This window comes from Sabethes cyaneus, chromosome 2, assembly GCF_943734655.1.
Source record: "Sabethes cyaneus chromosome 2, idSabCyanKW18_F2, whole genome shotgun sequence".
NCBI classification, from domain to species: domain Eukaryota; kingdom Metazoa; phylum Arthropoda; class Insecta; order Diptera; family Culicidae; genus Sabethes; species Sabethes cyaneus.
Window position 1 is genome coordinate 79,498,162 of NC_071354.1, and position 13,155 is coordinate 79,511,316.

At 41.7% G+C, this 13,155-nt stretch overlaps 1 protein-coding gene across 5 annotated transcripts in view; it reads right to left on the reverse strand.

Moving 5' to 3' along the window:
• The window catches only part of LOC128738603 (zinc finger protein jing homolog), a 151,500-nt gene that overhangs the window by 42,768 nt on the left and 95,577 nt on the right, over window positions 1-13,155 (reverse strand). The window contains exon 3 of one of the 5 annotated variants that reach the window (XM_053833868.1): window positions 426-695. The exons of the other annotated variants lie outside the window; for them this stretch is intronic. The gene's annotated coding sequence lies outside the window, so the exon portion shown is untranslated. The remainder of the gene's footprint in view (window positions 1-425; window positions 696-13,155) is intronic. 5 annotated transcript variants of the gene reach the window in all.

A 13,155-nucleotide genomic window follows, 5' to 3' on the forward strand; every position in this document is an offset into this window, starting at 1 on the left:
GACCCTCACTCGAGTTGGGTTTCTCATTGACCCCTATATAGATACCAACAGATATGGCCGAACCCACATGTGTAGCATGAACACAGGAGCTCGGTTCTTCGTCGGATCTATAATTAATTAATGGATTTCCACTACTGTTGCTCCTCCTTCTCATACAATTCGACCTTTTCCGGAAGATGTCGAAGCGATGCCGCTGAATGGTGTGCACCGCGATTGGATTGGTCTCGATCCGTCACTTTGTAATAGGTTCCCGAGTAACCCTTGATTAGGCGGCAAACTTCAAACGGTTCAAAACCACGACAGTCAGTCAATGAACAAAAAATCGAGTGAGAAAAAAATAAAGTAACCAAGGCTCGCGTACATTCCAAACACGTTCGGCGGTTTGGGTTCGAGTGTGTGGATTGGTCGAAAAATTGTTGACTTACATTTGACGGTTCGCACAAGCCACTGCCGCCGCCAGTACAGAGATTTTTTCGACAAAGACGACGTGATGGCGATTCTTATTCTGGTGGTCTGCAGCGCAGCAAAAGCTTTCTTCGAATTGAAGAAGAAGATGATGATAATGATGATGATGATGATGATGATGATGACGCGCTGGCTGTGGGCGGTCATTGATCGGAAGGCTCGCCTTCGTACACGAGACGAAATTTGGGAGACCTAAACCGGTTGTTTTGGTTGTTGGTCCTCTTGCTTACCTGCGGGGAGAAACGGAGAGAAAAGGAAAAAAAGTTAATTTTTTGTTGCTTTACCGTGGCGAAACCTGTTTAGCATATTATCAAAATAGTGTGTCGATGTTGTTTCGTGTCTTTGGTGAAAAAAAAAGCAAATGAGAAATTGCTTAGAAAAACGGATGGTATCAATGGACCCAGTTGCTTCTAGTAGAACTAAATTTCAACACAAAAAAACATGATTGAAACCACCCGATGGTGAGAAGAAGAATCTATACTAGCACAGTTCTCATTAGAGATGTAAGTTTATTAGAGTTGAGGCTAAGTCGAAATTAAACTAACAAAATATCTTTTGTATTATCTTTGCACCATTTTAGTAATTTTTGACACTTGACTGATTTAATGCTGGCACTTTAATGATTTTTGTCAGCTTTTGCTTTTTCCCGTAATGGGACGAACCAGTCACGGGTTAAAAACCTTTGACATCTAGAATCTAATCTAATATTTTTTGTGTCATTGTCGTCCCATTCTAAAGTATTTTTTATATTGTTTCTGAATCATTTTTGTATAGTTTTTATTTATGTTTTACAAATGATAACAGCATGCCGACTCCAAATCCCGAAAAGATCCGGTGAGAAATCGGTCAGTTGAAGAAGAATATTGCCGCCAGAAAGAACCGACTTCCGGCAGAACTCTACAAAAATGCCCAAGAACCGCTAGCAACGGCACTTCACTGGACAATATTAAGGATTTGAGAGGAGGAGAAACTACCGGAGGAGTGGATGGAAGGTGTAGTCTGTCCCATCTACAAAAAGGGCGACGGGCCAGAATGCTGTAACTACCGTGGCATTACGCTGGTCAACGCCGGCTACTCTTAGATTTTGTTACGCCGTCTATCCCCTATAGCAAGAGAATTCGTAGGGCAGTATCAGGCGGTCTTTATTGAGGGCCTGTACTACTACGGATCAAATTTTTACTCTCCGACAAATCCTCCAGGAATGTCGAGAGTAAAACGTGCCCACGCATCACATGGATTTCAGAGCAGCATACGATTCAGTTGAACGCGAACGGCTATGGCAGATAATGCAAGAATACGATTTTCCGGACAAACTAACGCGGCTGAACAAAGCTACCCTGGAGCGAGTGATGTGCTATGTGTGCGTTTCGGGGACTTTCTCGAGTTCTTTTGAATCGTGCAGAAGGTTGTGGTAAGGGGACGGACTATCCTGTCTGTCATTCAATATCGCTATTGAAGGTGCGATGCGGCGAGCGGCCATCGAAACGAGAGGAACGATCTTCAGCAAGAGTAGCCGACCCCTAGCCTTCACAGACGACCTTGACATCATTACTAGAAACCTTGGGACGGTAGAGGCAATCTAAGCCAGACTAAAAACGGAGGCTAGGTTGACGGTTACACAACGGTTACAAATCGTCGAAAACCAAATATATGGTAGGAAGAGGCTCCAGAGAAAGAAACGTTTGCCTTCTACGGACAGTGACGGCGATGAACTGGATGTGTTTGATGTATTCGTATATTTGGGATCTCTGGTCGCCACCGGCAATAATACGAGTAAGGAGATTTAGCGACGTATGCAAGCCGGAAATTGAGCATACTTTTCCCTCCGCAAGACGCTTCGACCAAGGAGCATACACCGCCGCACAAAGCTGACGATGTACAAAACGTCCTCTAAGGACTTGAGACAGTAACTTTGCTTACGGAAGCCATACGTGCACTTGCCGTGTTTAAACGAAAGATGTTACAGACTATTTTTGACGGAGTACAAACGGATAGTGAAGAGTGGCACAGGCATAGGAATCACGAATTGCAGGCACCACTTAGAGAGATTCCCATCGTACACCTAGCGAAAATTGAGAGACTACGGTGGGCCGGCCACGTCGCAAGCATGCCGGACGACTGTGCAGTGAAATCCGTTCTTTTTAAGAACCCCCGAGCCTACCAGTTAGCTTCGAGGTACGATGCTGGTTCAACAAACCAGTCGTCGTATGTTCGAATCCCGGCTTGACGATGTTTGTTAGATAGAGTCAGTAGGATCGTTACATTGGCCTCGTATTTTCCTATACTCTAAACAGTCGGCTGCGAAGTCTGTCGATAAAGAAGGGTAATGTCTAATGACGGTTTAAGTCCAAGGCTTTGTTTTTTTAAACAACCCCAGCGGCACCAGGAATACACGTGCTAGATGGCTCGACCAGGTGGAAGCCGACCTGCGTGTGTCAATACGCGCAACGAATTGGCTGGATTTGGTACAACGGGGAGAAATTCTTGATACGGCAAGAGCCATCCCGGCTCTCGGTCGGTAAAGTAGTAAGTAGTAGTACATAATTAAAAATGTGTTTTTACTAGGTATCAATTAATTGGACGTTTCTCAGAGATGGTCCAATCGATCCATGCAAGAGCGAAATCCCTAAAACGTCACAGTGGGTCAAAAGAACCAACTAGTGATACGATCTTTCTGGAAGGTAGCTTGAATAGGGATCATTCCAAAAATCTATCTCGAAAAGAGGTTAGGTTTTGAACGCTAATAACTTAGCAGATTCCTGATCGATTTTGAATATTTTTGCACCAATTGTTCGGAAAATCTTCTACGCGTCGACCCAAATATCGCTTTGTGATTGGTTGGAAGAGAAAAGTTTTAACGCGTGACAAAATCTCCCCGTCCTAACAGGTCGACGTGAAAAAATTCCCTTGTCTCAACAGGTCGACGATTATTTTTTCCTACGACTGTTGAGTTTGGACTATTTTGTGGTCTCTGTTAGAGAAGTACGCCAGAAAAAGTGTTCTTTTTGCTACCAAGAGTGTAGCAGTCTTATAGCGCCATAAATACAAAAAGCACAGTAACGCTCACTTCAGCAATATTGTAGATAATAATTAATTCTACAACCGCTCCATATATCACTTTTTCAAATTTTGTTTAGCTGAAATGCAGTAATCAAAAGAGCAAAATCGAAGCGAAAAGTGTATGCCATGCTTGCTGTCTCTGCTTGGGAAGTACTCCAGAAAAAGTGACAAAGTCCCCTCGTCCCAACAGGTTCTGTAGGACAATTAAACCTAGGTCAATTTGATTTCTATGCTTGGATAGTACCCTGGAAAATGTAACAAAATAATCTCGTCTCAGCAGGTCGATGAATGTTTTTATGTACGGCGATTAATCCTAGGCCAATTTGATATCTGTGTTAGGGAAGGGTGCTACAGCTGTAGTGAACGGTTGTAATATAATTCTATATTTCATTGAAAGAGTAGTGAAAATAGAATGTATTGTGTTGTGGCGAGGGTGTGCTAAGGAGAAAAAGAGATCGAATTGATAAAATGTCTTCAACGTGGCGAAAGTTTTGGTAATGAAAACAATTTGTGATTTTAAATATACAAAAGTGAACATAAGTATGTATGAATGTTCCACCATAACTCCGGAATGCCTGGACCGTTCTTCACCAAACTTGGCATACATGTTCCTTGTCATAACGGAATCAGCACTGGGGGGTTGACAAAAGAAGGGGGTCTTTAACAATGGCTTCAAATATGTAAAATGGACTGCGTTGCTCTTGCTGGAGCAGTTGATCGAGAGCAGTTGTATAAATGGCTGGGACAGAAGGATGGGGGTCTGCATAGAGGGAGGGGGCACTACTAAGAAAATGAACAAAGAGTGGTAGTTACTACCAGGGAGGAACTGTCTCACATTATGAGACTTTCTGGCTCCATAACCGACTTACAAGTGACTGGAAGACAAGAGAGGAGTCTGAAAAGACCAGTTGGTGACCAGTGACCTCAAGGAGGGAGGCTCAAACAAGGAAAAAGGCCTTGTTTCTCTTTTTTTATAGGGGCAAAAATGGGGACCAGATCGCCATTGAAGATGCGAACGAACGTATTCACTGGATGAATTTATTAATTCAATCCAGGTAGATTGGCATTGGCGAGCAGCAGAGAAATAAAGTGGTCCTTTTTAGGGCCAATATACATTTCATTAAAAAGTTATGAATTGAAGTTCGGTTATTTGGTTCGCAGGCAAGCTGAAAAGATGCCATCATGACATGATTGACTTGTAGTGTGAATCAAATATAAATAGGAAGTATTATATAAGATACAACATAAAAAAGTTCTGTCCGGTGTAAATACTCCCTTTACACCCTTTTTGAGTTAAAACACATTTATACAAGACAGCCGTCTATCATAATCTTACGTTAACCTTGCAGTCATATCTCGGATACATCCTTTCAATTTTTGTTGCAAATACAGTGGGATTTCGATTTTGGCCCGGACCAATTTTGGCAACAAAAGTATTTGTTTCTGGCATTACGAATTATTTCGCTTCCAAAAATATGCCTAAACATCAATGAATTTCCGCATACATGTTCACAATGACCCAAAATGATGACATCTCACATCAGTAAGTGCATGGAAAAAAATTTGTAGTTGTAGACTGTTTCGAAAGGTAATGTTTTTATTGACGTAGGGCTACGTCTTACCGCAAGGTGTCAAAAAGTTGCTTGCGCCGGCCTGATAGCTCTCGTCGGGGTTTTCGATTATAAAATGGTTTCAATCGTGAAAAAATCATTGAATAATTATATTTAGCCCATTTTTAACGCATTTTAATTAAATTTTTTCATATCAAAAAACGTCTCGGGACGGTTTTGATTTTGGCAATATAGGTGACAGGCATTTGTTGCCAAATTCGTAATTCCGCTGTATATAAAAGTGAACGTAAGTGTGTATGTATGTTTCACCATAACTCCTGAATGTCTAGATCGTTTTTCATCAAACTTGGCATATATGCTCCAGAGCTATTTATCACTTTTCAATAGTGAACTATTAAAAATTTCATAAAAAGAAAAGGGCCTAATTTCCAGAGGAAAATGTGTTACGTGGTTTTCGACTTTTCTCCTTATTGAACTAACTAAACTGTCCGATTAAAAAACATGTCAATAGTAATCTACTTGGTAATAGCACATGTCAAGCAGGACCAATATAGACTACTGTATGTCTACTAAACGTGCAAAATTTTGAATTGCTTGGGCCCAATTTTACATAATATCTCCCTGGTGTCTAATTTTCGGCGAGAAAGCTCTTTGCATAGACAGAAACCAACGCAACCGTAGTGTTGAAATCGCGGATCAGTTTTACAATCATCCCCTAACTTCGCGCAGTGTATGGTTTGCAAATCAGCTTGAAAGAAACACCAACAACGTTTGTTGTCATAAATATCTTTCTGTTTGACAGGTGCTGCATCAAACAGTCTCGCTCGGACTGAGGGGCCATACAGCGGCAATCAGTCAACCGTAAAAGTCCACCACAGGTTTCGTCGTCGTGGTCTTCCACCAGGCAGCAGTAAACGGTTTACATCTGGGGGAAGCTATCGGTGTGCAGCAGCAGCAACCAAGCCACTACAGTTGCAGTTCGGGCCGGAAGAATACGATAACGAATTTCCCACGGGTAGCATTTGTCTCAGTGAAAACATAGCGCAAGCCGGTTCGAGTTGCGTCATATGCCACGGAAACAATGAATCCGTCTCGCGAACAGTTGCATATTGGTGGGCCGTAGTGGTCGTGCAGTGCTTGATCGTGGTCGTTCTGCACGTCTTATATTGCACGTTTTCTATTTGGTTTTGTTTTGAAAACGTGCCGATATGCATTCAAGGATGCTATACACATTTGCTAGTATTTGTAAGCAAATATTATAGGAAAAATAGCAAGTCTAATGACGTGTACCACAATCACCTATTCTTTATCTAACCAGTTCTAACCATCGTCCGCAACCCGCATTGCCGACTGTATTAATATCCGAAAGTATTAGATTCCATCCGTTCATCCACTCCACACTACCGCTTATAATGCCATCTGTTCTGTGTGTGTACGTACGCATTGGTCGGTTGACCTCCGATGTTCAAGTGCTAGGATGTATGTGCTCATAGCATTACAGTGACTGGCCCTTCGACAGAGGCAATTCCACTTACCTACAGTTTTGCTATTAAAAGACTCGCGCGTGGAAAAGACAGAAAATATCTTATCGCCGCTCTGGGACAGAAATAACCTATGTGATGAGATTGTAGTAATTTCATTACCGTTCATTTCCATCACCGCTTTGTTCGTACATACATCAGTTAACTCCTTCTCACATTTCAGCATGCGTGTAAGCGACGCTCTTCTCGTAGTAATCTACGCCCGTACGTCGCTTTTATTATTACAACTATAAATTTATTTATTTACGATATTAGCATTCCACTCATGCCACGATAAGGCCAAGTGGAGTATTATGTCATAGGAATCGGATCTTTACTCACAGCCACTCACACACCGAAAAGAGTCAACGGGAATCAAAGCTGTGTCTCAATCAATGATACCGACTCTGCATGCCTATGCCTACTCCACTCAGTTGCTGATCGTGAAACCGCACGGAATCAGTTCCATATCATTCGTCTCCTCTCACCACCGTTTTCCGCTCATTCGCTGATGATGACTGTCGTTCGACGTCACGCATTTTGCCAAGTTAGTGAGAAAAATCTTTATCATATCACCAACCAACCAGCAACAAGACTGAGTAACGCTTGACTGATCGTGGGAGCCCTGCCGAAACGGTTTTTACCCCTTTGCTGATCACAGGAAATCGTTTCCGGAATACGTTCCGCGTACCTACGTAATGGGGCCATTCCGCAACTGATGGTTAATCATTGCTATGCAAATCAATGCAAAAAGCATAGTCATAGATTTTACAATAATTTACGTCACTGTCGGGTACATACGTTAGTTGCTACTTACTGTGTCAGTCATCGGCGCAAGCTTTCAAGCCGACTCGAAGAAGTGATCGGTTTTGCAAACATTATAATTTCGTTTCTTTTATTTTCTGATTTCTTGTAGCATAAGACCCCTTATGTTGCTGAAATTGTGGTGGTTATTTTTTGACTGATTTTGCAATTATGCTAGTTGACCACTATACTATTAGTTGACGTAATAACCAACACCATCATTGCTGAGAAAACGCGTTTTTGTTGTGAAAAATGTTCAAAGTCATTTAGCGTACCAGTAAAATTTTTCAATCACATAATCTGTCAATTTAGTAGACATTATTAGTCAAAAGAGAGCCTTGTCAATAAGGTTTTGTGATTTGTTTCTCGTTCATTGTGTTTGAAAAATGCATACGCCAATTTATGCGAATGCACCGACTGTTTGTTGAACGTATATTGTCATAACTTGGCGTGAAGTCCATGAAAGCAGTTTGTTGTGCTGGTTGATTCTTCATTATGCTTGGAGTTACATCAACTATGAAACCATTAGCAGATTAGCTCTATTTCTCCAAGTTTCTCGAATATTTTCGAACAAACAGTTGCGTATTGGGCATGTATATTACATGGTTAAGAATGCGTAGGACAGAAAAAGTATATTTTAGTCATTTTGGCTCTTACGTCAACTATGAAGCCATGAGCATTATAAGCGCTTGCCGAATTTAACTGACTGCTGGTTCGAATCGTCTGAGCTGGACGGAGTCCGATAAATTTCACAACGCTTGAGGTGTTCCCCAAGGTAGTAATATAGCGTCGTCATTGTTTATCATATTCTTCAATGACGTTTGGTATATCTCACAGATAGATTACAAACATTTATATGCCGATGAGCTCAAATCGATTCGGGTATATTGGCTACAAACTATAGTAGGAACATTCATTCGCACGGGTTCAAACATACACGTCAATTAAAAAGGCCATTTAAAATTGCAATGCTTCTTGATTTATCGAACGACGATGTAATCCACCGTGTGTAGGAAGTACCTAAATCTGATTCTGAAGTCTGCGAAAAATCCGACAGAGGACCGATATCTAATGGCAAATCGATCCGAAAACGATACCCAAACAAAGCCCTGCCAACCAGTTTCGAACCGAAAATAAAGAGCGAAGACGACAAAAAAGATCCAGTCTAACCGGCTGGCTGCTGGCTGGTCGGTTGACTTGCATGGTCCCAACAACAACAGTGGGTACCACCAACCAGCCAGTCAATGTGGTATAGCCTTGTCCTTGCTCCCTTTTTGGGAGCTTCTCCCCCACCGCGCACAGTACGTACGCCGCATTGTCGGCTGGCTGGCCGGGTTGCATCATGCGATGACTCGTGTCATCACATCCCGTCGCCACTCTCTTGCCATGAATGTGGCTAGCATATATATGTAGCAACCGGAGGTAAACCGAACAACAGAGAATAAAGAATTAATGACACAATGCATCGGTTGCTGAGCCGGGCAGCCGTGATTGAATCACCATACAATTACCGTGCGGGGCCCCCGCGTACGAGCCCTTGTCCCCCTAGCCTTGCATTCAGGGCTTCGTTCTGTGAACCCGTCGTTACTTCGTGTTCGGGCTACAAAAGCAGTCTTTCCACTTTTTGGCCAGAAAACCATATGATGAGAAGATTCACGGGGAGTGCAGTTTGGTAGTAAGTGAGTGCATCATCCAGCGCTCTCTTTCTTTCTCCGATTCTGAATAAACTCAAGTCCGACCGAGGCATGGTGCACTTGTATAGGTCGAGGACTTCATGACGGCCATCCTCATGAACGAAGAATGAAGAATGAGAAGCAACCAAACCTGGTGCAGACGAAAAAATGCAATCCGGTAAACTTGATTTATTTTTTCCCGAAAGCTTTCTGTCTGTTCCGGTGATCAGCATACATGAGAGTTTTGGGCCAGACTACGTTGGACGTGTCTCACATACACGCATTCGGGGAGAATGTTTGGGTTGACTTTAATCGACCGTGTGTACCTACCACACACTGGATCTGGAGGATGTTATTTGGATGGACATTTTTGAAGTATTGTAAATCAGCTGCCCCTGGATCAAAACGGCACACGTGCAACGGGGTTACGTGCACAATTGCACTGCGATTGTAATCAGGTTCGACTGATGGAGTTGGCCAATACAGCTAACTTGTAGCATAGTGTGAGCAAACGAAGATTATCTTTACCTATAGTTTCTGTATATGTGGCATGCACTGTGCGTGTTTTGTATGGTATGTATTAACTATGAGCCTGAATGAATAAAATATGTAGCAGACCTTTATTGAACGGTCAGTATGGGCTTGGCTAACTGACGTGCATGGAATGGGCCTATAATTGTATCACATGACTCTTCACAAGTTTGCTTGCGGAACATACTTCAGCAGGCACTCTACTTGCCAACATTAGAACTCAGCTTGCATATGTGTATGTGCGTGAAACGGAGGAGTAGGGTGGTACTTGCCGAAACTGACAAGTTGAAGATCACCGCGCATGCGAGTTTTACAGTTGCACTTTATATGCTTCTTTTCGTTTTTATACTTATGTTGGTATTCATGTAAAGCATAAACAAGGCGGAAAAGTACTGTGCTTCCCACTGACAATGGTAAAAGATTGTCATTCTGATCCGGTCTGATATACGGAAACGGTAGGAGAATAGTTTTCACTTTTTTCCTTCTCCCCTACCTAACCCGACTGTAAGTAGCAGGTATAGCAGCTAATTCTGGCCTGATTTTTGAATAGTTCCTATCGAACAAACGTAAACAAACTGTGTGTGGGTTTATTTTCCTATGTGGGAATAATTCTCACTCGGTTTATTTACGTCTGATCAACAGTACTTATTTAAAAATCACACCAGAATTATCGTAACATTTACATTCCACTGCACCGCTGTCGTACGAAAACTGCTCGCTTTAGAAGACTTTCAGTTTTTAGTGGTAGAAATAGCAGTATGAGCATTTTATTCTAGTCGTGATAAGTGTTTTGTTTTGCGAACAATCGTAGAACGTAGCAAAATATGTTATACACATTAGAAAAGCCTAGAAATTATATCAGGAAATTCATAACTGAACTGAAATGAAAAGGTGTATCTTATACTAGCTGTATTCCGCGTGCGCCGCCTCGTGTCTAATTGAAAGCGAGTCGGAGGTACCCATCGTAATTTTGTATAATTTCTGCGAAAAAACATTTGGCTGAACTGATACCTCAGTGGTTGAGTATTGCGTGTGAATCTCGGCTTTAGTGTTTCATCGGTGTTCACTAACAAGTCTGGAGTTCCTCAAGGTAGTAACATGGAACCTTTGCTTTTCTTGTTGTTCTTTAACAAAGTCGCGTTACCGCTTGGTATTGGCTGCAAATTAATGTACGCTGACAACCTGAAATTGTTTGCTCCAAAACAAAACATAGACCACTGTCACCACTTGCAAGCATTGTTCGATTTGTTTGGTTAATGGTGCACATTAATGGACCAGTTTACTGATTTTGGCGAATTTTGAGGATCCGCACTGTCTAAAATCACTGCATTGCGCCCTAGTTCATCCGCTCTTGGAGAATTGTAGTTTGGTGTGGTTCCCTAAGCAGCTAACTTGAAACATACGGATTGAAAGCGTGCAAAGGAGATGCATCCGACTTCCTTTGTGACATCTTCCATGAAATCACCTAGATAATTTGCCTCCTTATGCAGATAGATGCCGTTTAGTTGAACTTAATATACTAGAACGCAGACGCAACATGCAACAGGTATTATTTGTAGCCAAAATGATCAACGGCAAAGTTGACTCTCCAACGCTACTAACCATGCTCAATTTCCGGGCATTACAATGACCATTGCGCTCAACGGGAAGGTGCGCACCTTGATGCGCTTCCAGTGTAAACTCCGCCGTAAACACTAAAGATAGAGCAATGCCTAGTTCAGCAATCTTATGGATAATAATTTATTCTATAAATGCCCCATATATATTTTCGAATTTTGCTTGGCTGAGGTGTTACAGTTAAAAAAGCAAAATAAGTTGACCTCCTGCAGGACAAGCCTGCCGGATGGTACCACGAGGAGGTAGAGATAGGAGATGCTGAATAAGAGGCTGTGGAACCTCATGGTGGTTCTGGTCCACAGCTCCATGAAATTGGACATTCAAAATAAATCACAAGACATGGTTCCACAAATTGGCGCTCATAATTTTAGACCCCTAGTTGCAGCACAGGATTCCAATCAATGCCAGTTAAAGGTTCTACTTGAATTTTCATGCCTTTAAGCCTCAGCCATTTGGATGAGGTTGCGTATTCTTTCGCGTTTTCTTCGCAGGATACGTTACTGCGCATAATTTGGAACACGAATAAAAAATCTGTGCCTAAATGTGCGCAATACTGCATTGCAGTTTTCTAACGGAAGCACTGAATGCAATCACTCTTTTTGTCTAAAACATGACTAAAACTAATTATTCTTTCTAATAACGCTGGGTAATTTGATCATTGCAAAGAATTTCGATCATAAATTTTATTTTTAGAAGGATAGTCTTAACGTCCGTGCTAACGACGATGTTTTCTGACGTATAAAATACTTTCAATTTCACTTCAAATTATTTCGCTGTCAAATATTATGGCCCTTTTGTGAATAATGGCGTAATATTCAACAGACATTTATAAAAAATAACACAATGATCAAAGTTATGCACAATGTTAAAAAATACATGTACATATAACGAAAAATGCGCAGAATTGGGAGCTGCGCAGAATTAGGAGCGGTCACGCTAACTTAAGTTTTATTCATGTAGACGAATTCAATTCAAGGTCATGTAGACGAATTATCCCACATAAATGTAAGTAAATGTAAAAGTGAACTACATTACTGATGCTTGTCTTGACTGCAAGCTGACATAATTTGTTTGAGTGTTTGCGATACTAATTTGCCTTTTCACAGGGTCAGTCCCGGCGTAATGACTAGCATTCACGCCTCTCACGCCGAGGACCCGGGTTCAAATCCCAATCCCGCAGAAGTTACGAATGACCCAAAACTGGTTAAAGTGACTATAACCTAAACAAAAAAAATGCCACTGTTACCTGTGGCGCTGAGGTTTTAACCCGAATACTGAAATCTGTACAACGTTGTATCACGAATATTGTTATGTTTGTAACACTGCGCTTTTTCTCGTTCGGGCCCATAAGAAGAAATCCTATCCTGGATGACAGTTTTCATGAGGTGCTCGCACCAACTGTATTTTAGGTTACACATGCATTGGTTTCAACTTTGTACAAAGTGTATATGGAGCGTGCTGTGATTCATACCACGAAAATATGGCATAGTGTCAGGGACCTGGTTTTCGTTACAGACAGAATAAGGTGTTTATTGTATCAGATTCACATGTTGTAGAACCGTGACTACAAAATTTATTCAAAACGATGTGGTCGTTTAGATTCTTGAGAGATCAATTAATTCTCTAGAAATGCTAAGCGAATATCAGCTACAGAGAAACACCTTGATTGTTATTTGAGATCCTTATCGGTGGCTCGCTAGAAGGCAATGTTGCGTAATACGTCTCAGCTAATCAGCATGGCTTTTTTTTCTAGTCGCTCGATTAACACAAAACTGGTGGAGTTCAGTTCATTTTGTCTACAACATATGGAAGGTGAAGCACAAGTCGACACCGTGTATAACGACATCAAAGCAGCGTTCGACCGTGTTGACCACACCATATTGCTAGCCAAAATGCTTGTGTCTGGTGGTTGAA